Source organism: Girardinichthys multiradiatus, chromosome 13 (genome assembly GCF_021462225.1).
Source record: "Girardinichthys multiradiatus isolate DD_20200921_A chromosome 13, DD_fGirMul_XY1, whole genome shotgun sequence".
Taxonomy (NCBI): domain Eukaryota; kingdom Metazoa; phylum Chordata; class Actinopteri; order Cyprinodontiformes; family Goodeidae; genus Girardinichthys; species Girardinichthys multiradiatus.
Genome location: NC_061806.1, coordinates 17,223,948 through 17,246,984, shown reverse-complemented (window position 1 = coordinate 17,246,984; position 23,037 = coordinate 17,223,948). Strand labels below are relative to the sequence as shown.

General features: G+C 41.6%; 3 long non-coding RNA genes across 4 annotated transcripts; all 3 read left to right on the top strand.

Moving 5' to 3' along the window:
- Nucleotides 1-538: 538 nt before the first annotated feature.
- LOC124878808 lies at nucleotides 539-8,449 on the top strand. The gene is made up of 3 exons (XR_007040861.1): nucleotides 539-667; nucleotides 743-810; nucleotides 8,323-8,449. It is a non-coding gene; the product is annotated as an uncharacterized LOC124878808 (long non-coding RNA).
- Nucleotides 8,450-8,471: 22 nt separating this feature from the next.
- LOC124878809 lies at nucleotides 8,472-10,699 on the top strand. Its single transcript, XR_007040862.1, has 3 exons — nucleotides 8,472-8,483; nucleotides 8,585-8,719; nucleotides 8,790-10,699. It is a non-coding gene; the product is annotated as an uncharacterized LOC124878809 (long non-coding RNA).
- A 72-nt stretch (nucleotides 10,700-10,771) lies between these two features.
- Nucleotides 10,772-15,630, top strand: LOC124879680. 2 transcript variants are annotated; one of them, XR_007041084.1, is made up of 8 exons: nucleotides 10,772-13,661; nucleotides 13,896-14,030; nucleotides 14,114-14,254; nucleotides 14,359-14,457; nucleotides 14,540-14,633; nucleotides 14,729-15,062; nucleotides 15,152-15,335; nucleotides 15,458-15,630. It is a non-coding gene; the product is annotated as an uncharacterized LOC124879680 (long non-coding RNA). The 2 variants fall into 2 exon arrangements; XR_007041083.1 differs by lacking the exon at nucleotides 14,540-14,633 and having other exon boundaries at nucleotides 14,359-14,495.
- Nucleotides 15,631-23,037: the final 7,407 nt, after the last annotated feature.

The following is a 23,037-nucleotide window of genomic DNA, read 5'->3' as shown; positions in this document are numbered from 1 at the left end:
ATTTACCTCTTGTTCATGGCAACCAATGCTCTGAGAAATTCTAAAGAAAGTCTAATCAGACCAAAGCACATGGTTCTAGTTAAACTTCAGATGTTTGTGTTTGTGATGGTAGGGCAGAAAGTGTCTTTTTCCTGGCACCAATCTAAAGCTACCAGCTGCAATATAAATGTAAGATAATTGTAATGGAGACTTGGTGATCATGTGGTGCCACATTTTGTTGAGGTTCTCTAGCAACGAGTTATGCAAATGTAACCCAGTGTTAAAAACACAAGAACAAATGAATGATGTTGATTTAATGTTTTCTTCTACAACAAGATTAAAAAGTATAAATGGATTTCATGTCTTATTCTACAATAAGAGTTGAAAAGTAATAAAGTTAAAAATAAGTTAATAAATATGTTCATAAGTATAGATAAGAAATGCTAAAAATCTTTAAAAACTGTGAAATATGCCTTTAGTGATTGCTTTTAGTGACGTATTAAACAACCAATAGCTGGCACAGACTGATTTCACATCAGCCAATAAGCTTGATTGTCCCGCCCCTTTAACTGCTGTGCTGAGATTTTGCTCAGATTGTGTTAGACATGCTTTAGAGCTCAGAGCTGACGGTTGTTCCCGCTAATAGCCTGGAAATCTTGTCAAATTCGATGAAAAATCTTGGAGATCGGTAAGAAAAACAATGTTAAAATAGTTTCGCAAAATATATAATTCAAAATAGTAAATCCGTTTAATTAAATCTCAGAAAGCTTCCCTTGTGAACGGCTGAAGCCCGGAAAAATCCCCGTGTAGTCGTGTAGCATCGAAGCATCGGTGAGTGATCGCACACGCTTGGCAGTTGGCTCAGTAAAATTGCTGAAAATTGGCTAAAATACCTAGTAACTGATCAAATTTAATACAAATAAAATTATATTGTAAGGTTTTGTATTATTATTGTGTATGTTGTATTTTTTCTATGCAGTTACACTTATTTTTCTATTAGCACATGTTCTAATATTTCAATGGTGCTAATTCATGGTTCATGGTGGTGTAATGTGCTTTTCTGTTGGCATTGCTTGGGAACTTTCTGTTCTGAGTAAGTCAGAGCTAATATGAGCTTCAAATTCAAATTCTGATGTTAAATATAGTGTTATAGATGTACCTCATTGGCACTTTTAGATTGAAATATATATATATTACCACATATAAGCTCATTTCTTTAGTTTACTGATATGTTGGTAATATTGAACTCTGATAACTTGAATATTGTTGTACAACATGAAAAAAACTTGAGAAATGATGAAAGATCTCTTTGAATTGTAGCTTAAGCTTTATTGATATTAGCATCCTGTATTTTAAGATGCTTTACTTTGGCCTGGTTCCAGGTCAGGTTTTTTGGTTATAGTGCACTTTTGGTCTGTGGTGCCTCGAAACCACCAGATCATCTTCTCCTGAACTTGGATGGCGAGCCCCAGCCCAGAGGACCGAGTGAACTGGTAGATTGTGACCCGACTGGTCACTAGATGTGAGACATTGAATGAATATTTGACAGACGTATCGAAAAGACTGGGTTATTTATTTGATTTTTGTTTTTTTTTTAAACAAAGCGCGCAATTTTTGTTTATTTGTAGATGTGGGTCCACAAATGATCACTATATTAAACCCTACTCTTTTTCATAGACATTGTGTGTTCTCCTCTGTTGTTACTCACACCTAGGCTCCCGTGAATTTAGAAATCTTCTGATCAGGCCCAGTTTTCTCTATGCTTGTGTAGTGTTGGTATTAGTCATCGAAGTAAATTGATTTACCTGCCATCTACTATTATCAGGTTTATTTAAAGTAACCCTTCTAGTGGGTTACACAAATTAATGTAGAAATGGAAAAATGCTGTAGTAACATTTATTTTTAAAAGGATGTGACAGGTACCAATATTTGTGCCACTTTATTTTGTTTAAAACAGTTACTTCGTAACATCTTTTCAGAAATATATTCAAACTAAAGGTTGGATTTTTCTAAATATTTAGAGTGAGATTGTTCTACCAGGGCAGCCACACATTTTTCAACATATTTATGTCCATATAAGATCATGGTACGCTTATTTTAAACCTATTGCAAGACAATACAAAAATTAAATAAAAACATTAATTACTGAGCAGAGCTATTTTGGCAAATTTACTTATTCTGGGTTAACTTTCTCCATTTAAACAAGGTTTAATCTAAGCTGTGATAACCAGCTGCTTTTTGAGGTATGCTTATTATTCATTATTATAGGCTTTTATTATTTGTTTTAGTCTATTTCACACTTTAAATAGGAGATGCAGAGGTTTAAAATTTGATTTAAAAAGGTCAACCAAGGAAAGGTAACAACACTTACACACACACACACACACACACACACACACACACACACACACACACATGCGGCACTTTCATGGCAGCCTGTGGTTCTTGATAGTCATCAAAGGGCTTTATGTGTTTCACAGAAACGGCATATCAAAATGTTAAAACATCCCCACCTCAACGCAGGCAGTCGGGAGATCAAAACATTTTTCAGCGCACATCAAAATGCATGTCTATAAACAAGAAATTTGCAAACATCTTCTGCTGATAAATCAACAGAAATAAGCATTGGCCTCCAACTGTCTGACAGGTTTACACATTTTGACTATGATAAACTTAAGTTAGAGAAGCAGCATTATTATAGATAAAAACTGTATCGTCATTGTTTTCTCAAGAGGATTCCCAATAGAATTCTTGACGAGAAAGCATTATTTTCCTTTAGGTGTTTTATCTTATTACTTAATTAGTTAAAGAAATGTTATATGTTTTATCTCAATGTGCGCCTACCAGTACCACAGCCAAGACTTTCTGCTTTAAGTACTGTGATATTCATTTTACCATACGCTGTATGCAGAGTGCAAGAAACTCCCCGGAGACCCTGGCTTCTTTGTGCCCTGTTGGCTTGTGATAGATTCCTCACAGAAATCTTTCAGTTTGTTTCGCCTTCACTTGCTGTCTCCTACTGCCTTTATCAGAAAAGGAAAGTTGAAACACTATAAAGTAACTCTTCTCTTTTTAATGACGAATTCTGATCAGAATCAATGCACAATTCTAATAGAAATGTAAGGGGCTAAGGGTTGAAACAAGTGTAGATCACAGCAAGTAAAATCCCACCACCCACACACTAGTTGCATGCAACACTTCCAATTAAATTGTTTTGAAGTTCAGCACTTCGGCTTTGTTTTTGTGTTTGTTGTTTATATCTCCATGACACTAAATGTGGTATCATTAGCACAGTCTCTACGGCGACTTTTTATATCCCTTTGTCAGTCAGTGTTTCTTTTTGGCTTTTTCTTCCTCTTTTTTTGCTTTTATCCAAGTTCAGAAGAATTTAATTGAAGCCATAGTTTTCAGATTGCAGTTCTCGACATTCCTTTTTTATAAAGCAGGCTGTAACCCATCCTCATTTTATAGATATTTTCGGCATGCACCTACCCTTCCAATTTCCCTGTGCTCAGATGGCACTTTAGTGTACCTCCCCACCTCTCTCCGTGTTCCTTGATCTAGTGGCGCTACATGAACCTATAATATGTTTCTGTAATGAAGTCCCACTCTATAAGGACTGGGGCCATCTTTCATAGTAGGAGTAAACAACCAGACATGCATCATATCTGGTTTGACCCTCAACCTGTCAGAGACACATCAAAGAAAGAAGCATTTCTCCCACCAGAGAGGGAAGAGTCATTAAATGAATAGGATCAGATATGTTGTTTGTGCAATTTCTTGTGAGTTTTCAGTCTGATTGTCCAAAAAAAATCCAAAATGAGACTTAAGTTTTGTGCTGAGTGTGGAGCAAAAGGAAGAAGCTCAAATTTGGGTTTCTGAGATCCAGTGCAAGACGATGTTGTAGATGAAGACAAGGAAATTGTCTTAATTCATATGTTTTGCTGGTAAAATCAAAAGACAAAATAAATGTTCAAATGAACTATTTTAGAGAGTGTGTTTGGCTGCTTTCACACTGGATAAAAGACTGCACCAAAAGATTAAAAATTAACCCTAAATATGGATGATCTCTGCAAGGTCTTAAAGAGATCTTCTAAGCTCTGTGTTCTGGACTGGAGAATGTGAAAAACGTATGGGGTGGTCTATAGTTATGGCACCCTTTTTGGGTCCTAGATGCAGCCTGGTAGCAGCAGTTGTAGGGATTTTCTGACAAGGGGGCTCAAAACCTGTGTGGATTCGCCATCGGACTATTTGAAGGAGGACCGACCATACAGCTCTCATGCCATGGCTAAAGCCTAATATTATACGCACTAATAGTGCTCCAAGTAGCATAATTTACTGTAACTTGTGGCACCCCTGCTGCTATGAGAATGGCATACTGCCACTGTCCTGCAACAAAAATGATCTTATTTTACCAGACAAAAAAACAAATCAACCAATGAATTCTATGGCACAATAAATAAACCAAAATAAAATAAATATAAAACACCAAAAGAAAACTCTATCATGCTCAGGCTCCCTACACTTAAAAAACAGTATCAGGGTGAAGCGCAGACATCTCCAAATTGCACATCTGATTGAATTCTCTGGGACTGAGAGTTTGAATACAAAAATATTGTTACTGTGAAATAGAATTCTAGGCATTACATGTAGTGATAGGGTCTCAGGATAGGAAATAGGACCATTATTACATATTAGATGCAGCATATCTAAAAAAATATATAGTATGCATGATTCCGTCTAACTGCAGTTGACCGGGTATGTTCACACAGTGTTGTATGAGGATAAGGGTAATGTAAAAAAAACAGTATGCTCAGAGATATGCAGGACCCCTTTAAAGTGTGTCTGGTGAGAATGAGGTCTTAGTGACAATTCTCACAACCTTATATGGCTGACAAAAAATCTTTTTATTTTTATTTTATTATAAATAGAAAGGAAATTTGTCAGCATGGCATTTAAAAACAAACACTGACCTTTAAATTGCTTGTTTTGACATATATCAACGGTTCCATGGAAGGGGTAGCTATGAACAAATACATGTATTCATTAGAAAACATGTAGCCACACCATGGAATGGTATCATGTAAATTTCATCCTCACAGAGATGTGGATCTGTATTATTGATAGCTGTCTGTTCAGCTGTGCATAGGTTGCTTATATCACCCCTTTAGAGGAGTTTAGGTTACAGAGGGTGACTCATGATTGAATCATAGTGCAGCTGCCATAGTGCAGAGGCGACGTTTGAATGAGAACAAGCCTTCTGGGTTGACATGAGGAATGAGGACAAAGAGAGATGAGAACAGGTCGAAAAACATCAGAACATCGATGTGCTTTAGTGGGGAGGCAGCATGTTTTTAGAGAGATAATGTGCATCATGTAGCATGCTTTGCAATATTTATTAGGCTGTGGAATGTTTTTTTTTTTTTTACTCAGCCATTGGTTGCTTTTGAAATAAATTGATTCTTTTTTTCACTTTCTGGGCAAAAATTAATGGCATTTATTGGTCAAGCTGAAGATGGCAAACATTTTAAATGTCGTCATCTTTCTGTGTAATTACAAGTTGCATATTCATGTGTAAGATAAATTATCTGTTGGTGAGAGATTAAAAAAATGTTAAAGTAAATCTGAACACATCTGATCTTTTTTTGGCAATTTGACTTGTTTTTTCACAAAATAAACTTAATCTGATCTTGATGCATGGTGCAGTCAATGACTGCTTTCGCAGTACATAAAAAAGATAATCCAGTTTTAAATGTGCACAATCTTAACTGATTCTTCGTCAACAACTGAACGAGGTTTTCTTTCTACTTTCCTTTCCTTATGAGGTTGGTTTTTTTTTATATTAGTGTTATGGCTTTCTGCCCATGGCATGTGCGGCTGGGAGGGCACAACAAGGCAAGCAGCACAAAAGAATATGTCAGTTGTACCTTCAATAAGTTTGTTACTTCTTATTTCCACGTCCAAAAAATATTGTTCCACACAACAATGACACTGAACTTGTCTGATTGATTAGTTAAAGGGCTATTTTATTGTTTTTTTTTAAGGAGTTTGGACTACATGTTACCATTTGTATTTCAAAATGTTCTGTCAATCTATGTTTCTCAGTTACATAAGTTACATAAGAAACACTGCTTCTTATATAGTTTTAATAGTTAGTAAAAAATTTATAGAAATAAAAAAAAAGAAACCTATAATCAGCAAAATCCCACACACACTTAGGGGCATAATGCATTGTTGTGTAACATAACTTTTCATGTTAAAATGTAATGTATTCTGAACATAATGTTATTTTTTACCAATTTGAGTTCTTCAATTTAAAAAAAGTTTTTTAAATTTATTTCCTTTCCTTACTTTTACTGTGAATAAAAATAATGTAGCTTTTTGTGTTTTTCCACACATGGTGACACTTGAGTGTCTAAACTGCACTAATACCAGCAATAAAGTCTCAATTGCAGACGTTAAAAACCTACTGATATTTAATCTTCATTTATCATAATTTACTGCAAGATGCAGAAATATCTTATTTTTATTCAAATCTTCTGCAGTGAGGAATAACTTTATTTTGGAATCTAATTATAGACAGACCATTTCATCTGAGTGTGACTGTTATATAAAGAGTTTTGGTTGTAACCCTCCACTCTAGGGGCAACCAGGTTTTTGAGTAATAAGCATGCCATATTAGCTGCCATATTTAAGAGTGAATTTGAGAAAATACGGTAAAGCCCCAGGGCATCCTGTTGCCTTGAATTTAAAATTGCTTATTTCCTCAGATGAAGCATCTGTATTCAGTGTATGATATCTCAACAGGTGGCTACAACACATACGTGTCTTAGCAACTTATTCACAGTGCTGTGTTTGCACATATAGAGTCCAGCACATCTGATATTACCTTTCAACATACGTCACAAAGTTTTATTGCATTTTTTTTCAAGGCATGAATTGACCTTCATTATAATAGAGATGGTATCAGATTGCAGCCAAATGGGTTTTGCAAGAAGCACTTTTGTTGAGTGTATATATAGTGATATTTGTGCAGTTATAGTTGGGTAAAAAACATAGATTTGTTCAATACCTAATCTAGTTCTTTTGAAATACAGACTAAGGTAATACAATAAAAAATCTAATGTAAAAAAGCAAATTTCTTTTTTTTTTTCACATTTTGTCACTTCATAGCCAAATACTTTAGACATACACAACATAGTACATAATGGTACAATAATAAAATCGCATGAAGTTCGCAAAATTGTTTTATGGATATAAATTAGAAGTGCTGGAAATGAAAGGTTTGACTTGAGACACATGAAACACAGGATGGATACGTAGGCTGGAAGGCAGGCGAAGACGAAGAGCAGAGGGACTGATGACTGAGTCGATAGTGTAGGGACCAATGAAGCGAGGAGACAGTTTCTTGGACATAGCCTTCAATGGGATGTCCCGGGAGGACAACCAAACCTTTTGGCCAGGCCGGTACGCCAGAGCAGGCCGCCGCCTACGGTCAGCGTACTTCTGTGACTGATTGAGTTACTATCCTTTTTACCATACATTTGCAGCATGGGATAATACATACTGACAAGGTGCACAGGATTATCAGGACTGCTGCTATGGTGAGTAAGAAAATCTTAACCCAATTCATCCATCTCCCTTGGAGCATCCAGTCTAGCCAAGAGGAGCTGGGAGTCGGGTGGTTGTGTGTTATGACGTTTTGCAGGTTACGCAGGTTATTCAGTGCTCCTGTTATATTTGAGGAATGTATATCATCTGGGATATATGTGCAACAGGTGTTGTTCAACAAAACGCAAATGCGCCCTGCCCCGTTGATGCCGTTAGAATATCCAAAGCCATGCGGTTCTGAATTATCATGGCTCGCATAGCGCTCATTTTTGTGTTTTGGCCCTCTTCTACTATTATGGAGTTATTCAAAAACAGCCCTAATCGATAGCTTAAAGTTTCCACACGGAGCATTAGTTTGCCCACACCTAGCCAAGGAAGGAGAGATAGTGTCACTTTCTCATCTTTTGGCCAAAGCTTAAATTCATCCGGGACATTAGTTCCCCAGACAGAGTCGTGCGGTTTAATTTCATTATGTCTCTTTAGCCTTTTGGGGAAGGTGGGTATCATCGTTACCTTACTGAGTATTATAGTGTGGTCAGATGTGAAAACTGGAGCACACACCCCATACCAATTCGGGGGTAGTATGAAATAAGCGTTATTCCCGCATAACCAAGCTACCCCCTCAACCCAGTATGTTCCGTTTTGGTTGTTATTACCATTGGGGACCCATGTGCATTCACACTGTGTGGTGTTACCCATATAGATAGAAGAATCATTTTCCTTTTCTGTCAGGATCTGGAGTCATCTGCTGCCTGCTACTAACACCATTCCAACACTAGGTGCCGCCAGCAGGAGAGTGCCTGAGGCGACAGGTGTTGATCGATTCATCAGCTGGGAGGCATAAAGAGGATGGATTGCCAACACTTTGTTGCCTGAGTGTTTTGCCCTCCGTGGTAATCTTCTGGCCAGCTCTGAAAACCTTGCAAATTGCTGTGAAAGAATTTTTGAAGCCTTTTCTGAAAGAACTCTGACTTCCTCCTGTTACCTGTTCCAGGTGCGATCTCTGGCTGACCTGTTCCAGTCCTCCGTTTGTGGTGCTGACTCCTTCCTGGCTTTTGAACTGAACCTGGCTGACTGTGCTCCTCTCCTGACACAATTCCTCTACCTGGCGGGTTCTACGATTTCTCCAGTAAGAAAACGTTACTGTCAGGCCACATTCTGAGGTTCAGTCTCTAATCTTTATCCATTGTCTTTTTCAGTGACGGAGATTAGGCTCGCCGCTTCCGTTTTGTGCCTGACCGAGTTTCCAATAAACTTCTTAAACTGATCTTGTTCTCTGAGTGTCTCTGCATGTGGGTTAAGTCAGCTGTTAAAATCATGACATTTTCTCTAATCAAACAATCGTGGTGGAATGCGTTTCCGTTGGCATGTGCTTCAAATGTTGTGGCTCTTCCCTTATTACTGATGTGCAGAGGCTGCCATTTCTTGGGGTCACATGTGCAGTTACGTGGGTCACATGCATATGCAAGAGAATTGTTGTAATATGTGTACGTTTTGTTGTCCTTACCAACCATTTGGATGCCTTCTCCTCTCGTCAGGTTCTGACGGGGAACAATAAAATATGTATGCTTCGCATACCCCCAGAGTCCTATTGAAAAGGCACATGCTGCTTCTGTGAAATTCATTTTTCTCACACACACTGTAGGGCCCTGGGAATGAACTGGCATGATAGAACATACATAAGTCTGTTTTATTTTGTGCTTTAGCTGTTTCATACACATAACAATACCAATAGTTCTGCAGAAATAAATGTCCTCCTCCTTTCTTTAGGGGTCTGAGATGAGAGCCGTCCGGTGTCCATCTCTTCTCGTGTGATGTCGTATCCTGTGGATCCTGCCTTAAACAGAGAGAGTCTTGCTACCAGAATTAGGCTCAGGCTTATCAGTCCTGTCCACATGTTACAAAAAGCCATGTTAAGTTGGGCACAGGTCAGTTGTTTTCTACACCGGTTTGAGATGCTGAGCCTTATGGGTCACCAGCCCCTTTGTAGCCGGTCTTCCTCTGTTACCCCGTCGGTTGGTTTGGCTCCTGTAACGGTGATATTAGCTTACAGTGGCTCTTGTGGATCCAGGATGGTCTCTCTGGGATTTTTAGAGCTGTCTGTGTGGTCAGGAGAACTTGGTATGGCCCTTTCCAGCAGGGGTGCTCTAGTCCTTTCTGTGGAGTGTCTTAATCAGGACCAGGTCTCCAGGGTTAGGGTTACTAACAGTCTATTCTCCAACAGTCTTTGAAGAACTAGACAGATGTGACGGGTGTGCTCTTTAATGTCCTTGGAGTAGATCAAGATATCATCAAGGTAGACAAAAACATTCAAAAAAATCCCTAAGAACATCGTTGATTAGGGACTGAAAGACTGCTGGTGTGTTACTTAGTCCAAAAGGCATGACAAGGTATTCAAAATTGCCTAACAGAGTCTTAAAGGCGGTCTTCCACTCATCACTCTGGCGGATCCTAAGTAGATGGTAGGCGTTATGGAGATCTAACTTGGAAAAGATAGTGGAACCGTGAAGAGGTTCAAAGGCCAAGGAAAGGAGAGGGAGAGGGTATTTGTTTTTTACTGTAATTTGGTTTAACCCCCTGTAGTCGATACAAGGGCGGAGTGAACCATCTTTCTTTTCCACAAAGAAAAATCCAGCTCCGAGTGGAGATGAAGAAGGGCGAATTAACCCAGTCACCAGAGACTCATTGATATAGTCCTCCATAACCTTTCTTTCTGGTGATAGAGCCTACTGGAAGGCAAGCGGGCACCAGGAAGCAAATCTATTGCACAGTCATAGGGTCTATGCGGGGGCAATGACAAGGCCTTGGATTTACTTAAAACTAACCTGAGATCATGGTACTCTGGAGGGACGTCAGAGAGATCGAAAATCTCATTTTCTGCGGGACCTGACTCAGAGGGGAGTGATGCTACTGCTGACTGTAGACAAGAAGAAAGACAGTTAGTGGACCAGGATTCTACTTGGCTTTCTGCCCAGTTAATGTGAGGGTTATGTTTTTTGAGCCAAGGAAAACCTAAAACAATAGAATTTAATGAGATGGGAAACACAAAAAAAGATATCTACTCCCTATGATTCCCGGAAAGAATTAGCGTCAAAGGTTTGGTTCTATGAGTGATTTGTGGTAATTTATGTCCATCTAATGATGAAACTAACTGAGGTGTTAGTGGCTCAGTCTCAATCTGAGCGTCATTAACCAACCTCTGATCAATAAGGTTCTGGTTGCTACCCGAGTCAATAAGAGCGGAAAGATTCTGAAAAGGACGGTGTGAAATTAACGTGGCTGGCAAACTAAGTCTGGGGGTAAGAGATCGGTCCGTCAGTCTCCCCTCATTTTCTGACAGACCTGGCCTTTTGGCCCCGAGGGACGAATTGGGCAGTTGGCAAGGAGATGTTCTGGTGAGCCACAGTAAAAACACTGGTTAGATTGGTGGCATCTCAGTTTTTCCTCTGGGGAAAGACGAGTACGCCCAATCTGCATAGGTTCTATTCCTAAACTTTGTGAAACTGAGGTGGGGCGAATAGTTTCAGTGGTTTGGCTAGAGAGATGGGACCTAACTGCGCTCTGTTCTAATCGGGATTTCTTTCTCTCTCTCATTCGGTTATCTAGTCTAACGGCTAACTTGATTAACCCATTCAAGGTCTTGGGCTCGTCGACCAATGCTAACTCATCCTTTAACGGATCATTTAAGGACTGGAAAAAGGCAGCTCTAAGAGCGCAGTCATTCCATCCAGAGGCTGCTGCAAGGATGCGAAAATCAATGGAGAACTCAGCAACTGACTGGTTTCTTTGTTTGATATACCATAATTTCCGAGCATCTGCGGTTAAGTCATTTTCACAGGAAAAGACCTGTCGAAACTCCTCCTCAAACTCAGGGAATGTACAACCAAAGTCCAATCATTTAGAAAAATGCGCCTCTGCCCATTGCAGGGCCTTTCCAGTGAGTAATCCCAGAACAAATAAAATCTTTACAGAATCACGTGGGAAAGATTGTGGGGAGCGATTGAAAACAAGAGTACATTGGAGGAGGAAACCCTTACAATCCCCTTTCTCCCCCGGATAATTTTTCAGGATTAGGGGAAGGGACATCACGAGAGTGCGGAAGTTGCTGCGAGACCAGAGAGGGTGAAGCACCCTCTACGGCCTGGGCGGTGAAATTGCTCAAGGTCTGCTGAAACATGGAGGCTAGTTCGACTTGCTGATTGGTTTGTTTCTGCTGTTCAAAAAGAGAACGGAGGGATGAGTCATGGGTTATGATTTGGTGGTGTTGTTCAGAAAGAGTTCTCCTGAATGCTTCTGCTAGGACGGGATGGCCAGAGTGTTCTGTCATAATGTTTCAAACAGTTTTGACCCACATGCAGAAAGCAATTCAGGAGACTGAGTTTAACGGTAATGAGTTTATTTACAATGTAAGGAAATGTGCAGGGAACTGGAACTGGGATACCAACTGTAAAATAAACAGAACAGTAAGCAAGGAGTAACTCAGGATCTGAATTCTTAAATAATAATTCTGTCTTACTGGATAGATGGGGAGATCCGCCAGAGGGGGGTGGAGAGACCAAAGGGTTGTTTATCCGTGAGACTGAGGATGGTGAATACTGGTGTGCCAGGATGGTTAGCTGGTCCAAGAGTTTCTGAAGTTGGTGCAGTGGATGGAGGAGGGTGGACAGGGTTCATGGAGGGTGATCCAAGGAGCGAAGAAATCAGGAGGCTGCCAGCCGGTGTGATCAAACGAAGTAACAAGAGGCTTGTGTCTTTGTTCATGGAGCTGGATCGCTTCTTTCCAGGAGAGGGTAATCCAGACAGCGTTCAATGCAGAAGGCAAAGTCAGGTTCAGGTAATCCTGCAAGGTAACAGACACTGATTACCTAAAGGTCAAGGCAAGGACAAGACAAAGGTAATGTGGCTAAAGCTGTACCACTAAAGGCAACACTATGGCAGTGAGTTGCTGGCAGCCTCCTCCTTAAATATTCCTCAGCAGGTAATCAGGAGAATAGAAAACACCTGTCACCTCTCCTCCAGGTTCCATGCCATCTAGAGGTTAAGCATAGTAAACAGCACCAAACAAACAGACATGGCTCAGATCCTGACATTTGTCCTTTTTTGTCATTCTACAGTGTGTTATTTATTTAGATATTTTATAAAAACCTTTGAAAGAACTGTTAAAGGTGGCATTTATTGTTATCTTAATACTTAAAAACACTGCTCAGACATTTGTGGCCAAACCTATTAAGAGCCACTGTGAAGTGCCTAAAGAGCCACAGGTTGCAGACCCCTAGTTTAGGTGGAATGGTAAATGCTTTAGCAGCACAGCAAAAACTAGAGTTGAAAATTCAAAGTTAAATGTTTCGGAGTTAATTTTAACTCATTAAGTGTTGTTTTAACATATCGATTTAAATGGTGACCAGTGTTTGAGCTATTTCCCAGAGTTGTTTGCATCGGTGTTGAAAATAATCTCCTTCCCCATCTTCAAAGTCTTGGTTAAGTTCAGTCTGAAAACTGCTCCATTCTGTTCTTCTCCTGCTGTTGTACACGGTAAGTGCAACTTCCTAAATCTTCGGTCGACCAGTGTTAAATTGATGGAGTGAGTGATGTGACTTTTTCTACTAATTAATACTTAACTGAATGGCAGCTGAACGCATCCATTTTGCAAAAAATGCACACAATGTGCTAGCTAGCTGCCCCACGTGTGGGTTACTAGGTAGCAACTGCAGCACTTACAACTGTAACACTGTTGTAGCTCTAACTCTTACAAAAAAATTATTTATCAGACCATATACTTATGAAAAATTAAGTTTTGTGTTTTTTTGCCATTTAAAATCATGAGTTTGGCTGTGGGAATGTAAAGGCTCCTGCCTATTAGCCTTCTCAGTGGGACCGCTGAGACCTGCCCCAACCTCCAGACCAGCATTGCACAATGAGGGGAGAACTTGACTTGTGTTGTTTTGCATTGTCTAGGTTAATTCCATGCCTCAGTACAATGCTGATCCAGGTTAAGTATGGTGAGCAGCACAAGTATGTGAAGTTGGATGAGGGTGAAGGGCATTTTGACTTTCATCAGTTCCATGAGAAAGGTTTGTTGTTATTTGTTTAACCTGTGTGGGGGAAATGATGGGTTTTCCTTTTAAAAAATGCAGTTCTCAATACTTTATTTACGAATCAATGGTCAGTTAAAAGGGGGAAGCCAATGTATATTGAGTTTGCAATATGTTCTCCATATGAAATTACTCCATGAAACTACTGAAATTATTACAAAATCTGGCTGATTAGAGAATTAGGTTCTAAATTTTGCCTTCTTACTTTCCCAGTAATTGGCATCAGGCGGCAGGCAAAATCTTTCAAAGTTACATACAAGGATGCAAAAGATACTGAGGTTGATGAAGAAATATTCAGTGAACTCATTAGACAAGGCTGTGTTGTGCTGAAAGCTGTCTGCCACGATGGTGAGATATTAAAGCAAATTAAATCAAGCATCATGAAGATTTTACAAAAGGATGAAACTGATGTTTATTTTGTTCTCCTTTAGAGTTCTCAGAATGGTCATCTGCTTCTGAGTCTGACTCGAGCTTCAGCTCAAATGCATCAAGATCAACAGTACTGATGGATGAGATCCCAAGCAAGAAGCAAAAAGCTGAGAATGCTAATAATGCTGTGTCTGCTAAAAAAGGTACGATTTTTGTGTGCCTCTAAACTCTTTAAACCAGTTTTGCCATATTTGGGCAATCTGCATATTACAATGTATTTCCTTTTTATCTGTTCTTCATTTGATAGCTGGTTGAAGGTGTCCTACAGAGCAAGTCTGGTGGTGAAGAGGTTCTGCAGGAGTATAAAACAACAGAAACCCTACCTGATGCCACAAGATGAAAAATGGTGAACATACTGGTGGCTCACATGATTGATAAACATGGGTAGGTGTGTTTTTACATGTCACTGATTTGAAATCTACTGTTAGGCACCTCCCTGCTAAAGCAGTCAGAGAGGAGTATGCCCTGGTGATAGTGACAGTCTTCCCATCCCTCAAGGATCCATATACCAAAAAAGGCTATGTAATGTTCTTGATCAATTCTGTTCTTGCATTTTGTGACCCAAAACTATGTAATTTTTAATTAGAAAAAATATAATTGTTTTTCTTTCTTTTTAGGAGCACTTTTATGATGCAGCAAGCAGCACAGGATACATTTCTTGGCGTCTTAGAACAGTACAAAGGAAGATTCGAAGAGGATCTCTTGTGCCACCAAGTAGCTCCAGTGACATTTCATCTGGAGGTCCAAATACCCAGAGGACGATGATTGTTGACAGACAGCTTGATGGGGAGCCAGGAGGCCTTATCTCTGCTTAACCACACCACAGACATGTCCCTGATATTTCAGAAGATGAGAGAGACTTTTGAGCATCGTCAGAAACTTATTAAAGATGCCAATGGAAGAACTGATATTCTGACGACGTTCCCCAGGTTCCTTGACACAAAAGGATTGGTACGCGCTCAAATGAGTTGTTAAAGTCTTTAAATGTGGATTTATACTTTGTAATGATAGTTGGATTTATACTTTTTTTTTAATTAAAGAGTGATCAAGACTTTAGTCTTCTATTTAATGAAGAAACCTCCTCAAGATTGCTGCAGAAGTGGGACGTGTTCTTCACACCAAATGTCATCAAAGAAGCCAATCATCTCACTTCAACTCCTGAGTTGAGAAGTTTGGTGCAGTCAGCAGAAAGCCCTCAAGGATATGATCAGGACAGGGCATCCAGTAAGTACCTTAATATATCTGAACATGGTTTACTGTCAGAATATCCTTCATTGGCTTTATGTTCTCGTAATGTTTTGAGAGATATTAAATCTGAAAACGTTTAATATTGAATTTGTCCTCAGCCTATGACCAAGAACTGGCCTCCTTGTTGCTGCTCTTACATCTCCTTCCACCACCACCAGGAGGACTTCCCATGATGCCACTGGCCGTATAAACCCCCACTTTTCCAATGGTCCGATCTCTTCTACACAGGTCACACAGGGACCTGGACAGAGAGGCCCAGCGCGCTAATCTCTTTTTGCTGGCAAACAGACATAACTCTTCAACTGGATCCGAGAGTGTCATAAGATCACGCGATCATATGCACAAGTTAAGTACGAATGAATTACTGTTTGTGTACCCGGTATTCATTCATAAAAAGGGGTAATTAAGGTATAAGCATTGCTTGACTTTCTCTCTGACGCCTGCAGAAGCAAACTGTGTTCCAGAGAATTCCCTGCAGAGACGCTGTCTCTACGAAGCCGAGTGGAGCGGTTTTCCCAGTCTGAAAGGAGGACAACAGGAGCCGTATCACCGTGGTTACGGTAACGTGCAGTTTGGTGGCCCGACAGAACGAGCCACTCCCCACAGCTAAGGAGGTTAACCGTTTGTTGACTGTGGACGTTTCTTCAAACTTCGCTGCCCTGGACAGCTTTTCCTCAGCACGTTTCAGAGGTTAGGGGTTTGGGCAGGGAAAGATTTAGAATGAAATGATCTAAACATTTTTCATTTTATGAATTTTGGTTTTGTTTGTGTGAAACTCAGCTATCTTAGTGCTAGCAGGCTATCTGCAGCACACGTGCTCGGTTTTGTGTTCTGTGTTTGTGTGTTTTTAAAGTTAACACAGACTTTACTTGAAGGGTGATTTTTAAGCACAGAAGATTGATAATAACGCGCCGTCCGCGCTTATGCATTTTCACCCTTTTATTGACGGTATTTTTAAAGGTGTGTGTTTGATTCTGGTGCTAAGCTATCAGTTTCTTTTGTTAGCTTTAACTGCTAAAAGCTAAGAACACGTGCTTCCCTGCCAAGGAATATTTACCCAAAAAGGTTGTTAGTTTGCAATCCAGTAAATAATAGTTCCCTAAATATTATTTTACTAAACTTGATAACTAAGTAAACACCATTAAGCCCCATTTCTCCAGAAAGATTTGGCTCTTTTCCAAAATATTTCCATAAATATTTGACCATTTCCTTAATAATATTTCTTTAAATATTATTTTAATAAACAAAGGCAGCTAATGAGACACTGTTGAGAATTAGTCACCCAGAAGGTTGGTTTTATTCAGCAGATCATTATTTAAAACATTATTTTATTAAAATAATATTTTATCTGATCTTGCATTGTGAATGGTTGTCTAAAGGTTTGCTGATAATTGCCTAAGTTAGTTCCAAGACTAACTTAATTTCACTTCCAGATTCTTCAAGATAATCTTTGGTTCTCAAACATAAACATTGCATGGTAATGTTGCATCACTCTTTCGGTCATGATTTTCAATCATCTTTAATCAACTTGTTTATATTGTACATAGCCCATTGGTCTTCTTTATTCTTTAATTCTGCTTGGTAGTTTAGTTGGATTGATTTAGCATAGTAAAGAGTTTGTTGATTGAAATATGTTTGACTTTGAGTTGACTTATTTTTGTTAATAAATTCTTATATTTTGAGAAATTTTGTGAATTCATTCCATGTGTGTGCTGTTCAATAATGTCAGAGCTTGGCTCACCCTTTTGGTTTTGTTCTATTACCACTGCCTTACTAGGCTGGTATTCACAGGACAACCCTTAACAGACCAAAATATTATTTGATAAAATATTAAATTATTAAATATTAAATAATATCTTGAGATTCATAGTCACAACATATTGGGTCATTGATTCTGTTGTCCCCAGAGGAGCATAAAGGTCTCAATGATTATAGGATTGAGCAATGTGAAGCAAGGATTCAGGAGTTGCTCCAAGTCATTAAAAACCCACCAAAAGACAGACGGGTCACAGATGTGTTAGGACAGCTCACTGTGTTTTATCAGCGAAGGGTAATTTTGGAAAGCGACCAGTGTGTTAATCTGCAGTTTATGCTGAATAATACTTTGCAGACAGCAGAGGCAACTAGGTGTGAACTGTTAGAAGCGGAAGAGAAGTTGGAAGCAGTTGAGTTGAGAGCCAGAAGGTTGGAGGTAGCTGAGCGTATCCAGGACACACCCCCATCCCCAGAGGACTGGGGGGTGGAGATGAATCCTGTCTCACAGGTTGAAACCTCTGAAGGTGAGCCACATGTGCAACACCCTCAAAGGACCTTTCACTCAGAGCTGGAAAACGTAGAAGCTGCTCTCCAGAGATTTCCTTCCCAAGCTTGTGGCTTTCCCCACACATCCACAGAGTCCAGACCAGGTATGAGTAGGCAGATTAGATTCAGTGGTGCGGTGTCCCACTCCACTGTAGGAGACAGCCATGAAAAATACCTGGCAGTGGACTCAATAGAAGTAAATGGTTCAAGTTTTAGGGGCGAGCAGCCTTCACGCTTGACTTGCATTACCCTGCTCTAATATCCGTCACCTCCGCCAAGGCAACATGAGAGCCATCTTGGGGACTCAGGTGGTTCATACCGCCCTCACAATCTCCCAGATAACTGGAGATAATTTAGGGATGCAAACGATTCTTGGTTTTAATGAATCTTTTAGTAGTCGTTGCATTTGTCAGATTTGTTTAATAGAAAAAAGTGACTGTCAAAGTGTACACTGCGGAGGATCCTAAGGTAATACTTAGGGGAAAGGATATGTTTGAAATGTATGGGGTAAGAACACAGACAAAAACAATGTGTATGTAAAGACAGAAATGTGTGCATATTAGTCAATATTTGTGCATAAGTAAAATCCAACAGAGGTATTGTATATTTTCTCTATAAGAATACAAAATAAAATGTTACAGCTTCAAGAAATTACAAACACAAAGTTCAAGTTTACAGTTGTGGTTTATTCTTTATGAATACAACATGCTATAACAGTTTGTGAATACGATTTCTTTTCTTTGAGAATACGAATTTACATCAGCTACTTGGTGTCACGTGATCTCAGGCTCAGAATATAGTGGGTGGAGTTATACAATGATGTACAGTAGGTGGCAGTATGCACCTCTGAATTTGTTGCGAACCGCCAGTAGAAGAAGAGAAGAAGAAGAAGCAGCAGCATTAGCGCCAAATAAACGGACCAAGAAACTACGGTACAAAGCCAGGTAATATTAAAAAGTTTATATATGTCTTAATGTCGTTAATATATGCTCTTGAAACAAAAAAAAACAGACTTCAGGCGGGCGACCAGGAGGTCGTCCCCAACAGGCACAGAGTTCCGGCGGGCGACCAGGAGGTCGTCCCCAACAGGCACAGAGTTCAGGCGGGCGACCAGGAGGTCGTCCCCAACAGGCACAGAGTTCAGGCGGGCGACCAGGAGGTCGTGCCCAACAGGCACAGAGTTCAGGCAGGCGACCAGGAGGTCGTCCCCAACAGGCACAGAGTTCAGGCGGGCGAGCAGGAGGTCGTGCCCAACAGGCACAGAGTTCAGGCGGGCGACCAGGAGGTCGTCCCCAACAGGCACAGTGTTCAGACGGGCGACCAGGAGGTCGTCCCCAACAGGCACAGAGTTCAGGCGGGCGACCAGGAGGTCGTGCCCAACAGGCACAGAGTTCAGGCGGCCGACCAAGAGGTCGTCCCCAACAGGCACAGAGTTCAGGCGGGCGACCAGGAGGTCGTCCCCAACAGGCACAGAGTTCAGGTGGGCGACCAGGAGGTCGTCCCCAACAGGCACAGAGTTCAGGCGGGCGACCAGGAGGTCGTCCCCAACAGGCACAGAGTTCAGGCGGGCGACCAGGAGGTCGTCCCCAACAGGCACAGTGTTCAGGCGGGCGACCAGGAGGTCGTCCCCAACAGGCACAGAGTTCAGGCGGGCGACCAGGAGGTTGTCCCCAGCAGGCACAGTGTTCAGGCGGGCGACCAGACCTGCACCACAGAGTTCTGCGGCGAAGTAGCCAGCGAAGAGGCCGACAATCAGGAGGCCAGTGGTGGAGAAGCCAGCAACGAAGAAGCTGAAGGTCAGGAGTTCGGCGACGTGGCCAGAGGAACCCAAGAAGTGAGGTCTTCAGAGGTCTGCGGCGAGGATGCAGACGCCTCGGAGGTCTGCGGCGAGGATGCAGACGCCTCGGAGGTCTGCGGCGAGGATGCAGGCTGCCTGGAGGCCGGCAGCAGAGATGCCCGGGAAGCCCACGAAGCGAGGAGTCAGGTGGTCTGCGACGTGGCGAGATCCTCACAGACTTGAACCTGGCGTCTGGCTTGGACCCAGGCAGAAACCCTGAAGACTTGAACCTGGCGTCCGGCGTGGACCCAGGCTTAGAGTCGTCAGGTGCATTGTCAGGCGTACGGTCAGTCAAAAAGTCAGTCATCACATAGTCGGGCTGTGGTGTGTCAGGCAAAGAATCAGGCTGTGGTGTGTCAGGCAAAGAGTCAGGCTCTGGTGTGTCTAGCTGTGGCGTGTCTGATCCTGGGTCAGGCTGTGGTGTGTCTGGCCCTGAGTCAGTTGTGGTGTCAGACTGTCCAGGAGCACAGTCAGTGGGTCCTATAGCCAAAATCTGAGGCGGTCTGTCCTCAGACCCCTCCGGAAACTCAGGAACTAGGATGAGAGGCGGTCCGTCCTCAGACCCCTCAGGAAACTCAAGAACTAGGATGAGAGGCGGTCTGTCCTCAGACCCCTCAGGAAACTCAGGAACTAGGATGAGAGGCGGTCAGTCCTCAGACCCCTCAGGGAACTCAGGAACTACGATGAGAGGCTCTGTAGACCCAGCGGCGGCCGGCTGAGGCTCTGTAGACCCGGCGGCGGCCGGCTGAGATTCTGTAGACCCGGCGGCATGCTGTGAGTCCAGCGGCTTGGCTACATGCTGTGAGTCCAGCGGCTTGGCTGCATGCTGTGACTCATGAAGCTTGACGGTGGACGGCTGTGGCTCATAATCCTTGGAGCTTTGTGCTGCTCTAACGGCCACAAGAAGAGGGTCGAAAGGACCTCCAGCAGAAAGAGGAGCTGGAGCGTCGAGTCATCCCTCCGCAATGAATTCGGCCTGTAGAACAGAGTGCACCAGATTCAGATCCTCTGGATGATCCATTAGATGAAGCATAAAATCACAGCAACGTCCCTTCATGAAATCCTGTTTCATTTTCTCCAGCCTGGCTTGAACCCAATTCAGGGCTGGAGGCTGTACCGGCGACTGGTGACCTGCAGAGGGCGCTGGGTGAGCCCCCACCAACTCCGGGGAAGATAGCCGCGAGGAGGCCATGGTGGATGGACCCTCCGTAGAAGGGTTGGAGGCGCCCATCCGAATCTCCCCAATGGCGACTGTTCCGTGGTGACGATGTCGTCCAGGGCGGGAGCCGAAACCAGCAGGGAATTCGGCCGCAGCAGGTGCCGCTGCAGACGAGGATGGCTCCACAGGAGCCGCCGCTGACGTGGATGGTTCCGCAGGAGCCGCTGCTAACGTGGATGGTTCCGGCGAAGCAGCTGTGAGCAGGTTGAGCTCGGCCGGAGCTGCTGCAGCTGGGGTGGAGCGCTTGTGGCGAGGGCGACGTCGCCTGGAGGAGGAAGCCGCATGATGAGAGGAAGACTTTTCTTTAATTAAAGGTCTCCAAAACGTAACATAATCCAGCAAGTACAAACATGAGTACAAACAACTGTCATACCATGACAGTTGTTACTGGAAATAATGAACATTGTCTTTTCTCCTATCCTCACTATGGGAATGACAATATATTTGAAGCATTTGATTGTTGAGCACCACAAACTCTAAGTTTTTATATCCACATAGAAACTTGATTCCCAAGCATCATTTTATGATCCACTATCCATCTTCTATTAAGTAAATAGGTCCGTTGTTACATATGTGGTCTATGAAGTTTGAAGGCAAACATAAAATGTTTAAAGATTATTTTAAAAACTTTAAAAATGTTACTAAATCACTTGCTAAAAAGCATCACATGGCCATAGCTTATCTTTGGGAAACAATAACCATTAAACAAAATGAGCATGGGCCTCTCAAATCATTTTCACTTAGAGATGAATATGTGGTCAATAATAAAACGCTTCAATTGATCTAAGATTGTAAAGTAGTAGCAGCAAACACTTGGATGTCCAGGGCCAACCTCCTAATTTTGACCTTTCATCTACATAGATGCCTACTTCAGCTAGCCTTGCTGGGTCGTAGGATTTAGCCAAAATTATATTGAGCTGGTTTCTGTATATAGAAACATTATTGTGGTTAAAATTTCTGTCTATAGCTTGACACTGCACAACCTCGATCAATCAGATGTCATAAAATATTTTCATATTTGGTGATAAAAAATGTTTCCCCTGGATCACCTTGTATTTTCACCCAAATCGACTGCTGATCGGCTAGCCAAATCTCTTTTTAAATGGTAAGGGCAAAAGTACAGGCTTTGAGGCTTTGAGAAAGGGGAGGTTTATTTCATCACAGAACTGGACTCACAGAAGTTTTTTTTTTGATGAAAGAAGCCTTACCCAATCCGGCAACAAGCCATGATCAACCTTTGCAGTCTGCGATTCCTTTAAATGTTTGTCTGAATGCTATATTTGTCTTTTTCGTGTAAAGTCTGGACAAGACAAGACTTTTTCCTTTCTTTAAGATGCCATAGAGTGGAGCTTTGCCTAACACAGTGAAGCTCCTTAGTGGAGCATTCCTCATTGTGAGTAATCTGGTTTTATTCCGAGTCAAGGTGGGAATCTCTAGACCTCCAAAGCCCTTTTGCCAAAAGATAACAGTCATCTAACAGCATCTATATAACCTTTGGTAGACCCTCCTCACTCCTGGAGCAGAACCTGAGTGTTCGCCAAGAGCTGCGGGGGCCCACTGCATTTGTTTGGTTAATGGGAAGTTCAGCAACAACATCACACCAAGTAAGGCACAACCCCTCTTGTTTTACTGTGGTGGATAGCTCTGGTAGTCAAGTTGTTTGTCCAAAGAGGTTTTGAAACCTTGGTTTCATCCGTTCCTGCTCTCTTCTGCTGAAGACATAAAAGAATATTTTTTTCAAATGGAAGCATTATTACAACTGTTACAATGTCTGATTTATTTGTGATTTATTTGGGCTTAAAATGGTTAAAAACATTCCCCCACCTTTGTATTTATAGTACTCTAGTGTGTTTAATGCAATTTCACACTATCTCTTCTTTCCTTTAACAAACCATGCTTCTCTACAGGACTTTTGTGCCGAATATATCACTGTGCTGTATTCACCTATCATAACACAGCATGAGAACGTCTGCAAGAGCATCGAGCACAGAGGGCTCACGTTTAAAACAGTACACTTAGGTGCAGCTGCCAGCCACCCAAACAGGCCTATGCATTATTCATGTTCATTTTCACAGTCTCCTATCTCTTTATCCGTGCTTCATGATACTCTCCCTACTGCTCACTGTATGATCAAGGTACCAAAGGCAACTGTACTGAAAACAATGGACAGAGTGCAGAATAATTCAATTCAATTCAATTCAGTTTTATTTATATAGCGCCAATTCACAATACATGTTGTCTCAAGGCACTTCACAAAGGTCAGGTACATACATTCCAATTAATCCTAACAATTGAACAGTGCAGTCGGAGTTAGCTTTTTA